This window comes from Cebus imitator, unplaced genomic scaffold (assembly GCF_001604975.1).
Source record: "Cebus imitator isolate Cc_AM_T3 unplaced genomic scaffold, Cebus_imitator-1.0 Scaffold45, whole genome shotgun sequence".
Classification (NCBI taxonomy): Eukaryota; Metazoa; Chordata; class Mammalia; order Primates; family Cebidae; genus Cebus; species Cebus imitator.
In genome coordinates this window covers 7,175,927-7,189,266 of record NW_016107360.1, presented here as the reverse complement: position 1 = coordinate 7,189,266, position 13,340 = coordinate 7,175,927, and positions in this window count along the sequence as shown.

Sequence of the window (13,340 nt, the reverse complement as noted above, 5' to 3'; positions counted from 1 at the left end):
AGGCCAAGGTGGGTGGATCACTTGAGGTCAGGAGTTCAAGACCAGCCTGGCCAACATGATGAAACCCTGCCTCTGCTAATAATACAAATATTAGCTGGGTGTGGTGGTGGATGCCTGTAATCCCAGCTAACTAGGGAGGCTGAAGCATGAGAATCATTTGAACAGAGAGGCAGAGGTTGCAGTGAGCCGAGATTGCACCACTGCACTCCAGCCTGGGCGACAGAGTGAAACTGTGTCGCCAAAGGAAAAAACAAAAAAAAGCCCACTACTAAGTGAAAAAAGCCAACCTGGAAAGGTTACATATTGTATATTGTATGATTCCAAGTAACATTTTGGAAAAGGCAAAACTATGGAGACGTGAAAACATCAGTAGTTCCCAGGGGTTGGGGATAGGGAGGGATGACTAAGTGGAACAGGGGATTTTTATGATTTTATTTTTAGAGATCAAGTCTTGTCCTGTCATATAGGCTGTAGTGCAGTCGTAAGATTATAGCTGACACAGCCTCAGACTCCTGGGCTCAAGGATCCTTCTACCTCAGCCTTTCAAGTAGCTGTGATTATGGGTGCAAACCACACCCAGCTGAAGAGAGAATTTTTAGAGCAATAAAACTGTTTGGTATGACACTATAAGAATAGATACATGTCATTATATATTTGTCAAAACCTGTAGAATGTATGACACAGAGTGAACCCTGATGTAAACTATGGATTTGGGTTATCAGTGATGTGTCAATGTTGTTTCACCAACTGTAACAAATGCACCTTGCTGGCATGGGATATCGTGGTAGGGGAGGCTGTGTGGAGGAGGGATGAGGGCATGTGAGAACTCCCCATTTTCTGCTCAATTTTGCTGTGAGCCTAAAACTACTCTAAAAAGTGAAGTCTTTTTTTAAAAAAAAAAGTGATGTGGGCTGTGTGTGATGTCTCGGTGCTTTGAGAGGCTGAGGCAGTAGAATTGCTTGAGGCCAGCAGCTCAAGACCAGCCTGGGCAACATAGCAAGACCTTGCCTCTACAAAAAACTAGAAAATTAGCCAGGTGTGGTGGTGCACACCTGCAGTCTTAGCTACTCAGGAGGCCGAGGCAGGAAGATGACTTGAGCCAGGAGCTGGAGGTTGCAGTGAACTGTGATTGCAGCACCACACTCCAGCCTGGACAACAGAATAAGCCCCTTACATAAAAAAAAAAAAAAAAAAAAAAAAAAAATTTGATGTGATATCACTTCTAAGATTAGGTTGCAAAAGACTATAGCTTCCACTGTGAGCTGCTTCTCATTCACTTGTAGATTCTTTGCTCTAGGGCAGGGATCCCCAGGCTGCGACTGGTATCAGTCCAAGACCTGTTAGGAACCAGGCAGCACAGCAGGAAGCTAAGGGCAGGTGAGCAAGCATTACTGTCTGAACTCCACCTCCTGTCAGATCAGCTGTGGCATTCAATTTTCATAGGAGTGCAAACCCTATGATGAACTGCACATGTGAGGGATCCAGGTTGCACACTCCTTATGATAATCTAATGCCTGATGATCTGAAGTAGGACAATTTCATCACTGTCCCCCCACTCCACACCAATCCCTGCGGTCTGTGGAAAAACTGTCTTCTACAAAACTGGCTCCTGGTGCCAAAAAGGCTGGGGACCGCTGCTCTAGGGGAAGCAAGCTACCCCATTGTGAGCTGCCCTATGGAGAGTCCCACTTGGCATAGAATACGTGTCTCAGGCCAGCAGCCAACAGAGATCTGAGCACTGCCACATGAGCAAGCTTGGAAGCAGATCCTTCCTGTCGGGCTTGAGACCACTCTCACCCCAGTCAACATGACAATCCTGTCCTTGTGGAAGACCATGAGCCAGAGAGGAGGAGCCAAGCCACACCCAGATTCCTGACCCATAGAAGCTGGGAGATAATGAATGTTTATTACTTTCAGCTGTTGGTTTGGGGTAAATTGTTACATAGCGGTAGCTAAGTAATATACCAGTCCATCACTCTAAAAGAATAACTCTTTTTTTTTTACTGTTGAACATTTTTTATTTTTACACATGTTATATGGTACAATTTTTTTATGCATAGTGCTATGAACTTTTAACTATGAATTAAAAAAAATACTTTTAAGGTATATAGAAGTATAATTTCTGGCCAGGTGCAGTGGCTCATGCCTGTAATCCCAGCACCTTGGGAAGCCAAGGTGGGCAGATCACCTGAGGTCGGGAGTTAAGAATAGCTCTTTTTGAGGGCAGCAGTGATTTTGGTCTGCCTTAGCGGCCCGGCATCTCAGCTGTGTGATTACCCCCTCCTTGAAACACTCTTCATTTGGCTTCCAGGTGACCACACTTTCTCTGTTTTTCTTCTGTCTCCTGCCTGCCTCTTTTCCGCCTCTGTTACTGAATCCATTTCTTTTTGCCTGCCTTTTACTGCAGAGCTCTCCAGGGCTCAGCTCTCAGATCTCTGCCCTCCTTGATCCACTCCTGTCTAGGTGATGACTTTGTTTAGTCATACGGTGTGAAGTGACATTTTTATTTGATGAATCTTACATTTCCATCACAGGCCTACACTATTTCCTGACTTGCAGACTCATCTCTCCAACTGCCCACTCAAGATTTGCACTTGGGTTTCTAAAAGGCATCTCAGAATTAACTTATCCAAAACGGAATTCTTGATTTTTCACCCTCAAAAACTGATCTTGCTACCAATAACCTCATTGGAGTAAATAGCTATTTCATTCTTCAGATGCCTGTGGCAGAAACCTGGGCAGCATCCCAGACTCCCCTCCTGCTCTTAGAACTTGCATCTGTGCATTGCAGCAATCCCAGCTCTACCTCCAAATCCCAAATCTGACCACTTCTCAACCACCCGTGTCCAAGTCTCCATGATCTCCCTTCCTGATGATTTTAACAGCTCTCTAGCTGGTGCTTTGCTTCCATCTCAGAACCTGTAGCTTATTCTCCACACGACAGACAGAGTGAACTCTTAAAACATGTGTGATCATGTCACTTCTCTGCCCAGAATTCTTGAGTGGCTTCTCATTTCTTTCAGTGTAAAGTCAAAGTCCTTTCAGTGGCTTATGTGGCTGTGCATGATGTGGCTCCATCTGCTGTCTGTCCTACCTCTTGACTCTCCTTTCACATTTGCTCCAGCTACACTGGCCTCGTTGCTATATTTTGAATGCAGCAAACATGCCTGCCTCCGGGCCGTAGCACTTGATGTTCCTCTGCCCAGAATGCTCTCCCCCAGGTTTCATTTTGGCCTGCACTGTCTCTTCCTTGAGATCTCCAGTCATAAGCCACCTTTTTGAGACAGTCTCACTCTGTTGCCCAGGCTGGAGTACAGTGGTGCAATCTCAGCTCACTGCAACCCCTGCCTCATGAGTTCAAGCGGTTCTCCTGCCTCAGCCTCCTGAATAGTTGGGAACAGGCGTATGCCACCACGTCTGGCTAATTTTTGTATTTTTAGTAGAGACAGGGTTTCACCGTGTTGGCCAGGCTAGTCTCAAACTCCTGACCTCGTGATCCTCCCGCCTTGGCCTCCCAAAGCTCTGTGAGCCACCGCACCCGGCCTTCCAGTCATAAGTCACCTATTATGCTGAATTGTGTTCCCCCAAAATGCATAGGTTGAAGCCTTAAGCCTCAATGTCACTGACTATACAGTATTTGGAGATACTTTAGGGAGATTAGATGAGGTTTTGAGAGTGGGGCCCTAATCCAACAGGACTAGTGTCCTTGTAAGAAGAGGAAGAGACACCAGAGACCTTTCTCCCTCCCCATGCCCACACGAACAGAGGAAAAACCACGTGAGGCACTGCGAGGAGGGGCTGCCCATACTCCAGGAAGAGGGGCCTCACCACCAACCATCCCTGCTGATACCTTGATCTTGGACTTTGAGCTTTCAGCACTGTGAGATAGTGAGTTTCTGTTGTTTAAGCCCCAGGTCTGTGGTCCTCTGTTGTGGCAGCCCATGCTGACTAAGACACCTGGTTAGAAGTGAGGCCTCCTCCCACTGCCTCAGATCAAGTGCCGACTCTGATTGACTCCTCATGGTCACACATCCAGCATTCTCAACTGCATTCTTAAGAAGACCAAGAAGGGCAAAGGGCAAAGGGCAAAGGTGAATGTCATCTGAGGTAGCCCTTTTAAACACTGTTTTCCAGGCTGAGCTCAGTGGTTCACCCCTGTAATCCCAGCACTCTGGGAGGCTGAAGTGGGCGGATCAACTGAAGTCGGGAATTTGAGACCAGCCTGACCAAAATGGAGAAACTCTGTCTCTACTAAAAATTCAAAATTAGCTGGGCATGGTGGCACATGCCCGTAGTCCCAGCTACTCGGGAGGCTGAGGCAGGAGAATTGCTTGCACTTGGGAGGTGGAGGATGCAGTGAGCCGAGATTGCGTCATTGCCCTCCAGCCTGGGCAACGAGAGTGAAACTCTGTCAAAAAAAAAAAAAAAAAAAAAAATTGGCTAGGTGTCCAACCGTGTGGGCCTCTTCCTGTTTTACAGAAAAGGCAATTTCCCCACTTTTCAGTTCCTAGAAGAGTGTGAGCCAGCACCACCTTCCAGGTGTCTACTATAATCTGGATGGAGTTACAGGTAGTGAGAACAGCATGTACAGATTTCTGAGTGGACATGGGAAAGAGCTTCCCTGTGGCTGAATCTCAGGGTGGGTGTGTGGGAGAATAATTGCAGGTGAAGCTTTGTTTGGTTCTTTTTTTTACATAATTGTTCAAATCAACATTACCAAATTTAACTTTCAAGAGGGTAGGAATTGTGACTGCTTAATTTCTGCATAAGAAGCCCAGGCTGCCTGAGCCACAAGCAGGCAGAAATGGTAATAAATGATGTGAAGCCACTTGATTGCTTTGTCCTTTCTGATTAACGCATATTTATGACCCACATGTGGGAGCCTGGAAATAGCTGCCAGGCCCATCCAGATCTGTGCTGGGTAACTGAATGCAGCAGTGCCACAAATGGCTTCTCCTAAATCATGTTTTTTGCTTTAGAGAAATTACAATGAAAAATGAATAATCCTTTTGTTCTTTCCAGAGAAGTACACAACGTGTATTTAGTTCCTAACCAGTGACATTCCTAAGCATCTGCTGGAGCCTGACTTCCTGCCTTCCAGAAAAGCAACAGGGACTGTTTAGGTTCTTTCTGCTTCCATCCTGTGTCATTTCTCCTCTCCTTGCCGAATGTAGTCTTCACGTGGGGCAGCAGCATCACAAATGCTGGCTTGAGAGCAGAGTTACTCTGTATTTTTCTGTTGCCGGTCTGTACTTCCTCATGAGCCCCTGTTGTGCTGGATAGGGCTTGAGGTGCCTTGTGGGCCTTACATTTTAGTCCAGTCAAGTAATTGATTCAGATTCAATAATTTAAATAGGCATTTGAAGTAAACATTCAGTTTACTTTTGTAAAAGCCTTCGTCTTTCGGGTTTCTGTTCCCCATCCCTTCGCCTCTGTAGATGGCACCTGGTGCATGTGTGTGGGGGGAAGGGGAAGGTGCTTTTGCCAGGGGAAGGGAAGCAGGGTTACAGGGTTGGTGCGCATGCTCACTGGCCTCTGCTGGGGTCTGAACTGCCCTCAGGACAGTGACCACTGAGATGTGACTGTTCCCAGTCTTAGGTCTTCTCTGGAGATTGCTGCTGAAACCTGAGATGTGATCACATGCTCTTGGGTTAGGCAGGCCTTGGGAATCTGCCCTGGACACGTCCAGTCAGTGTTGCCTGCTCTGGCCGCTCTATCTTTAAAAAAGCTCCCTCTGGCCGGGCGCAGTGGCTCAGGCCTGTAATTCCAGCACTTTGGGAGGCTGATGTGGGCGAATCACTTGAGCTTAGAAGTTTGAGACCAGCCTGGCCAATGTGGTGAAACCTCATCTCTACTAAAAATACAAAAAGTAGCCCGGCGTGGTTGCAGGCGCCTGTAATCCCAGCTACTCGAAAGGCACGACAGTTGCTTAAACCTGGGAGGTGGAGGTTGCAGTGAGCTGAGACTCTGCCTCAAAAACAAACAATCTTTCTTTTCTTTGTTATTATTATTTTTGAGACAGAGTCTCACTCCGTCACCCAGGCTGTAGTGCAGTCTCATGATCTCGGCTTACTGAAACCTCTGCCTCCTGGTGAGGGAAGAGACCCGTCTTTCCTGTCTCTTGTCTCAAAGGAGGAGGAAGTAAAAATTGAGACATAGCAGTCATGAGGTCAGTGGCAAGGTTGGCTGATCAGGCCTGGAGGTTAGAGATTAAGTTCCCCACCGTTAATTAAACTCCTATCCATAGATGGCAGGCAGAATATGAAGAAACACCTCCATTGTTCTCCTTCAATCTTGCTCAAGCCCTGACCTGGTCACTGCCCAGCGCCTACTTCATTGATCAGGACACTCTCACATGTACTTTCTAGAATTGTAAGCCTTTAAAAGGGCTAGGATTTTCTTTGTTAGCGAGCTTGGTTCTTGAGAAACAAGTCTGCTGATGTTCCCGGCTGAATAAAGCCACTTCCTTCTTTAAATCTGGTATCTGGGAGGTTTTGTCTGAGACTTCTCCTGCTACACTAGGTTCAAGCGGTTCTCCTGCCTCAGTCGCCTGAGTAGATGGGAATACAGGTGTGTGCTACCACGTCCAGCTAATTTTTGTATTTTTAGTAGAGATAGAGTTTTACCATGTTGGACAGGCTGGTCTCGATCTCCCAACCTCATGCTCCACCCGCCTCCGCCTCCCAAAGTGCTGAGATTACAAGTGTGAGCCCCAAGTACTTCTAGTGCCATACGCTTCTCTGTACATGTTGGCTTGGTGTTTAGGTCTATCTGTCCAGAGAGATAGGTCCCTCTTCTCCTTGCCAGATCTTTTATTATTAATTACTTTGTTACTTTTCTTTTTTTTTTTTTAAGACGGCGTCTTACTCTGTTGCCCAGGCTGGAGTGCAGTGGTGTGATCTTGGCTTACTGCAACCTCTGCCTTTCCGGGTTCAAGTTATTCTCCTGCCTCAGCCTTCCGAGTAGCTGCGATTACAAGTGCTGGCCACTATGCCCAGCTAATATACTTGGTTCTTTTTATAAGGTGTTGAGAGAGAAATCCTCTCTGGGAGAAAGATATATAAATATTGCTATAATTTTTAATTTGATTTATTTAGAAATGGGGTCTAATTTTGTATTTTTAGTAGAGATGGAGTTTCTCCATGTTGGTTAGGCTGGTCTCGAACTCCTGACCTCAGGTGATCCGCCTGCCTCAGTTTCTCTAAGTGCTGGGATTACAGGCATGAGCCACTGCACCCAGCTGACAAAGTTACTTTCCGCAACCTGTCAGAGTACTTTCAGTCTGCCATGCAGAAAGGGGGAGCAGGGTTTGCAAAGGGAGTAGCCTCTGGTTCTTTTGTTACTGAGGTGTGGAAAGTTGGGGCTTTTCTTTTGATTTAGTTCTAGGAAGTCAGTGTGACTCAGCCTTAGGTTCCCTGCCTCCAGATCCTATCCTTCTGCTATGTGGCCAATGAACTCATTAACTCATCAGTTCATAGTGCACATTGAGAGCCAACCATGAGAAGTACAACTGCAGATTCTGGGTGTCAAGGTGAAAACACACATACCCTTGTTCCAGGAGAAATTGCAGCCCAAAGGCAGCTAACTGCAGGGTAGCTGAGCACAGGAGGGTACCTCATCTGTCCTGGGGATGGGCCAGGGAAGGTTTCCCTTAACCCCGAGCATGCTCTGACTCTAATTTTACATGGCCCCTGTCTTCCTCCTGCCTGTCCTTTCTGCTCCACCTGCTGTCTCAGTCTCCTTGTCTTCCCTGTCAATTGGGCATTTCATTTGAGTCCTGCTCTGGCCACGCTCTCCCCCTGCATTCTCTCCCTAGCAGGTCCGATCATTTCTTACTGTCTCCACCCTGCATAGGTCCCAGTTTCTCCTTTCAGTCTCTGCTTGCCTCCTGAGCCAGCCCTGACCCACCTGCTCTCTCTAGCTCCTCATTTTGGACTTCTAGAGGCTCTTTCCTTCTGACTTAATTCAGCCTCATTTTTAAATCAACTCTGACTAAATTTTCCATCCTGGTTTAAAAGTGCTGTTGGGAGAGGCAATCTGCCATGGACATTGAGCATGCCCCCATGTTCTTCCTGAGCATGCCAAAAGTGGAAGGCCCTGATCATGCTTTGCCCAGGCCATTATTTGGGGTTAAATTTGCAGCAAGCAACCTTCAGGGAGGAGTTAATGTATCCCACTAAACAAGGAGCAGGCTTGCTTCTGTTAATCATAAAAGCAGTGAATCCCCCATCTCAGTGTCCCTCTCCCATAACACAATTCTCTGCATGTACAGTCACCCTTGATAGGTCCTTTTTGTCACCATTGTAGAACTTGGTGGGCATGGGGAACAAGTGCAAAGCAACATACAGCTCTGGCTACTTCTTTTCCCATGTATATCAAAGTCCTGGACTCTGACCCAGGAGTCCCATGTCTTTTGAAAGGGTGACTTGTGTTAAAAAGATAAACTGAGGGACAGTAAAATTCTTAAGGAATTTATTTGAGCTAACAGTGATTCATGAATTGGGCAACTCCAAACCAGAAGTAATTTGGAAGCTCCACTGAGGGAATGCAAAGGGAGGCTTTTGTAGGATGAACAGAGAAGTAAAGCAAAGAAAATATTTGATTGGTTACAGTTATATGGTTGCCTTATTTGGTCTATCCTGTTGGAAAGTCCCTAGTTATGTAATTATAAATTTGTTGGCTGTTTCTGATTGATTGAGCTTAAGTTCTGTTTTTCTTTGATATAGCCATTTACAAGAAATAGTTCAGGTTAAATTTTGCTTATGTTTGCAAATCAAACAAGGTTAAGACACTTCTCAGTCCTAACTGGCTTGGTCTGCTCAGGGACTCTTCAGTTCCAGTCACCATTTTAATTTACTTTAACACGTATGAGCTTGTAAGTAGGGTAAAATTTCAGACCCTGCAGAGGTTTTTCGTTTTGTTTTTAAGATGGAGTCTCACTCTGTCACCCAGGCTGGAGTGCAGTGGTGTGATCTTGGCTCACAGCAACCTCTGCTCCTGCCACACCTTCCTGAGTAGCTAGGATTATAGGTGAGGCACCGGCCACCATACCCAGCTAATTTTTGTATTTTTAGTAGAGACAGGGTTTTGCCATGTTGGCCAGGCTGGTGTCAAACTCCTGACCTAAAGTGATACTCCTGCCTCAGCCTCCCAAAGTGCTGGGATTACAGGTGTGAGCCACTGTGCTTGGCTGCCTGCAGAGCTCTTAACAAGTGTCACCTCTAAGACCAAAACTGAAACATCTCATTTGATATTGCTAGGCAACCATGCAGCTTCTTATGCATGGAGTGGCTTCTGAGCATTATTTTTTCCATTATACCTTATTCACCTCCCTCTCCCTACCATTCACCATCACCACTGACACCGGAGTGGGGCAGGGAAGTGCTAGGAGGAGAAGGGTGCGGTCCCTGGCAAGGGCTCCCCCAGAGAACTGTGCCCAAGGATCTAGGTGAGGCCAGGCACTCCTGCCTTTGCACCCAAATGTTGCGTTTTCCAAGATCCCCTGGCCCACTGTGCCCCCATACTGCACTTGTAAAATCCCCAAGACCCTAGCAGGCGCAGACACAAGTGGATGGACGTCAAGGGGAACACGCTAGTGGAAAAGCACACTGACAGGCACCTGTAGACGCCAGCAGGCCATCGACCGGCAAAACTATGGAGTTTGGCCAGGGCAGTCAGGGGAGAACCCAGCCGACGGGCAGCCTGACTCCAGGGGAGAACTACCACCCTCCCACTCTGGCTTCCCCATCCACCTTGCTGAGAGCTACCACCACTCAATAAAAAACCTTGCACCCATCCTCCAAGTCCACAGGTGATCCAATTTTTGTGGTATGCTAAGGCAAGAACCTAGGACAGAAAGCCCTGTATCCTTGTGATAGAGCAGAGGGTCTAATTGAGTTGATAAACACAAGCCACCTGCAGATGGCTAAAATGAAAGAGCACGCTGTAACACATGCCCACTGGGGCCTCAGGAGCAGAGAATATTCACCCCTAGATGTGTTATGGGGTGGGAGCCCATGCTCCCCATGACCTGCCAGTTTGTCTGCTCCCCCAGGGGTTTTGAGCTCCCCTAAGGGGTTTAGAGCAGTGAGTCACTGAAGTGAGCCACACCCACGTCGCACACCCTGCCAGGGGACAAGGGAACATTTCCCGTTTCACCACTAGCCTGCTTTAGTCCTTTCTAGGTTTAAGCTGAATATTTTCCAGTTATCGCCTCTTCTGGAATCCTGCCTCTTAAATGGAACCTTTGAACGTTCTCTTGGAAACCCAGGGTATGCTGTTCCTCAGATTTCAACTGATCTGACTACTTAGCCACCTGCCTCTCCAGGATCTGATGTGGCCTAGTGTGCCCAAATGCATCTTCTGTGCTTGTCCCAAGTGTCTCTGAGTCGCCCCAATGCCCTGACCTGGCACCAGCAGGCATGGCATATAGTCCTGCATTTCGCTTGGCCAATAATAAGGGCTGATGTTTATTGAGCATGAGTTATCACAATAACACATGAGGCTACAGTAACTTATTAAAGACTACTCAGCTAGTGAGCTGCAAGCCAGTGTTTGCACCTGGACAGTCTGATTCCACTATGTTCCAGTGCCTTCTGCTGGGAGGGACTCTTATGTATTCTTGTCCTCATTTACAACAATTTATCTCTCAAAGACAGGAAACCACTTCCAAATGCTATTTGGTCAGTTACCTGAACAACATATCAACTTCCATAATCACTTATCAAATCAATATCTTTTTTTTTTTTTTTTCAGAGACAGAGACTCTCTCTGTCTCCCAGGCTAGAGTGCAGTGGCACAATCTCAGCTCACTGCAACTTCTGCCTCCCAGGTTCCAGCGATTCAAATAGCGGTGCTACAGGTATACACCACTATGCCCGGCTTATTTTTGTATTTTTAGTAGAGATAGGGTTTCGGTATGTTGGCCAGGCTGGTCTTGAATCCTGACCTCAGGTGATCTGCCTACCTCAGCATCCCAGAATGCTAGGATTACAGGCATAAGCCATCTTGCCCAGCCTCAAATCAAATTTTTGTTTGTTTGTTTTTTGTTTGTGTGTTTGTGAGTCTCGCTGTGTCACCAGGCTGGAACGTGGTGGCGAGATCTCAGCTCACTGCAAACTCCACCTCTCAGGTTCAAGCAATTCTCCTGCCTTAGCCTCCCGAGTAGCTGGGACTACAGGCGCAGGTCACCACACCCTGCTAATTTGTTTGTATTTTTAGTTTTCACCATGTTGGTGAGGATGGTCTCAGTCTCCTGACCTCATGATCCACCCGCCTAGGCTTCCCAAAGTGCTGGGATTACAGATGTGAGCCACCATGCCTGGTCCTCAATATCTTTTAATAACAATGCCTGTCAGGGAACAATCTGACCATAAAACGAAAACTTAAGTTTATCAATAGGTCAGTGAAAAAAGTTTTGCAAATCATACTTTGGTCTTAACAAGTTTTTCTGCTTTCATATTTCTTTAAATGTTATATCGGACAGTATGGTATGTATAAAGTACCCTGGGCTTGAATTTTAAGGGCCCAGATCTTCTAAGTCTTTGCTAGGTGACCTTGGGTGTGTCACTTCACCTCTGGGGACCTCAGGTTTTCCATTTCTAGATCTAAAACCAGAAAATGTCTAGGTTTGTGTTCAGACATGTTTCTATGTCTAAAAAAACATTATTAACTCTCCCACAATAGCAGAGTTTTTGCTGCAAGAATATTACTTTCCTTTTTTCCTACTTTGACTTCCTTGATTTCCCCTCCCTTCTTTTTGCTCCACTTTCTTTTCTATTTCTGTTAATAGCATTAAAGTACAATCTTGGCTGGGTGCAGTGGCTCACGCTTGTAATCCTAGCACTTTGTAGAGCTGAGGCAGACAGATTGCTTGAGGTCAGGACTCAAGACCAGCCTGGGTAACAAGTAGACCCTGTCTCAAAAAATAAAAAATAAAAAAAATTAGCTCGGCATGGTAGTGTGTGCCTGTAGTCTCAGCTACTTGATAGGCTGGGGCGACAGGATCACTTACGCTCAGGATTTCAAGGCTGCAGTGCAATGTGACTGAGCCGCTGCATTCCAGTATGGGTCACAGAGTAAGACTCCATCTCTTAAAAAAAACAAACAAAAACACACACACACACACACACAAAGAAAAGAAAAGAAAAGAAAAGAAGGAAAAAAAACAACAACGAAACAAACAAATAACCCTCACAATTCCCCAAACTTAAAATCTCATAGCTGGCTGGATGTGGTGCCTCACACCTGTAATCCCAGCACTTTGGGAGATAGAGGCAGGCAGATCACTTCAGGTGGGAGGTTCAAGACCAGGCTGGCCAACATGGTAAAACCCCATCTCTACTAAAAATCAAAAAAATTAGCTAGTTGTGGTGGCACATGACTGTAATCCCAGCCACTCAGGAGGCTGAGGCAGGAGAATCACTTGAACCAGGGAGGCTGAGGTTGCAGTGAGCCAGGATTGAGCCACTGCACTCCCGCCTGGGCAACAGAGTAAGACTCTGTCTCAAAAAAATAAAAATAAAAAAAATCTCAGTAGTAACAGAGTTTAAACATGGATCTCTTGAGCCATGCTTGTCTGAGGTTCTCTACCCACTTGATTGCATGATCTGCTTCTGCAGAAACTGCGATGGGTTTGGGTGTTAGTAGTTTTTTTTTTGAGAAGGAGTTTCGCTCTTGTTACCCAGGCTGGAATGCAATGGCGTGATCTCGGCTCACCACAACCTCCGCCCCCTGGGTTCAGGCAATTCTCCTGCCTCAGCCTCCTGAGTAGCTGGGATTACAGGCATGCACCACCATGCCCAGATAATTTTTTGTATTTTTAGTAGAGACGGGGTTTCACCATGTTGACCAGGATGGTCTCGATCTCTTGACCTTGTAATCTGCCCGCCTCGGCCTCCCAAAGTGCTGAGATCACAGGCGTGAGCCACCGCGCCCGGCCAGGTGTTAGTAGTTTTAACTAGAACAGATATTCTACTTGCTGCTGTAAATCAGGTAAGAAAATCCTAGCTAAAGATCTAAAGTTTTGCAGGGTATGGTGGCTCACGCCTATAATCCCAGCACTTTGGGAGGCTGAGGCGGGTAGATCACCTGAGGTTAGGATTTTGGGGCCAACCTGGCCAACATGGTGAAACCCCATCTCTACTAAAAATAGAAAAATTAGCTGGGCGTGGTGGCGCGTTCCTGTAATCCCAGCTACTCAGGAGGCTGAGGCAGGAGTGTAACATAGCCTAAAGTTAGAACCTGAGCAATGCCATTTTATACAAGACAAAGCTGTTTTCCAAAATTAAGTTGTAATGGCTGCCCCATTCTCCTCACAATAACTGCTGGCCTTGGCTTCT